The following is a 1,213-nucleotide window of genomic DNA, read 5'->3' on the forward strand; positions in this document are numbered from 1 at the left end:
GAACGGGGGCTGGCAGGGCCGGGTTGAAGTTCTCGGCGCTGTACTTATGGCCCCAGCCGATATAGATGTTCTCGTACTTTCTGGAGGGGCGATGAGACAGTGTGAAACTCTTCACAAAGCTGTCATCCTGGACCTTCACTAAGGGTGGACCTCGTGTGGTCACAGAACCGCAGTCGCGGGTATGGGTGGCAGGGTGCGCTGTGCCCCTGGGTTTCTCTGCCCACTCAGCCCATACTTAGCGAGCACCTACTCTGTGCCAGGCTGTGTCTGCAGACATGCTGCCCAACAGCAAGTGTGGCTACTTAGCAAAGAAAATTTAAATTTAATTAAAAATTTGCCGGAGGACACCTGCATCACCTAAAAGACAAACAGAGATGGGTCAACCCTATGGCCTTATAGTTAAGAGAGCTAGATCCCACATGGCCAATTGAGTAGTTCAAATCCCGGCCCTGGCTGTTGGAAAGACATGCCGGGTGTGTCCCAAGTCCCGAATAAATGGAGAAGGGATTGCAGTGTGACCGTGCCCCCGTGGATGTTCTCTCGGTCTCTTTTTCTCTGTCTCTCTGGCGAGTGCACTCACCCTCTAGCAACAAAAACAAAAAGCAGAGAAAAGAAAGAGCCACCAAATGGCATGGAGGTTAAGGTGCTGGATTCCACATGGAAGACTAAGTGGTTCCAGTCTTGGATCTGGAGGCTTGAAAAATGCACAGCATGGCGTGGTGGTTAAGGAGCTGGACTCACATGTGGCCAGCCGTGACTCGAGCCCTGGACATGGCAGCTTGAAAATCATCCTAGCACTGTGCATGTGTACCCAAAATCCCAGGAGGAGAATGGAAGAGCAGGGATGACGACGTGGCCATCCTCACCAGGGAGTGATTTCTCACTTTCCCTCTTACTGTCTCTCTCTGGCAAGCTCACATGCTCTATGGCAAAAACCTTAAAGAAAAATAATAATTTTAAAAAGTGGAAACCAGCAGTTAGCGTAATGGCTATGTCGCTGGACTCCCACATAGTCGACCGCGGTTCACGTCCCGGACCCGGTGGCTTAAAACTTACAGGGCGTGTGTGCGTGTGTGCCCAAGATCCCGAGGGGAGAATGGAGGAGAAGGGATTGAGGCATGGCCATCCCCCCTGGGGGGGTGATTTCTCGCTTTCTGTCTCTATGTCTCTCTCCGTCTGTCTGGCGAGCGCATGCGCCCTATAGCGAAAACCT

General features: G+C 52.1%; 1 protein-coding gene across 1 annotated transcript in view; it reads right to left on the minus strand.

The window, feature by feature from the left end:
* Positions 1-1,213, minus strand: part of RSPH6A (radial spoke head 6 homolog A) — a 33,784-nt gene that overhangs the window by 1,026 nt on the left and 31,545 nt on the right.

Source organism: Tupaia chinensis, unplaced genomic scaffold (assembly GCF_000334495.1).
Source record: "Tupaia chinensis unplaced genomic scaffold, TupChi_1.0 Scaffold000067_1, whole genome shotgun sequence".
NCBI lineage: Eukaryota > Metazoa > Chordata > Mammalia > Scandentia > Tupaiidae > Tupaia > Tupaia belangeri.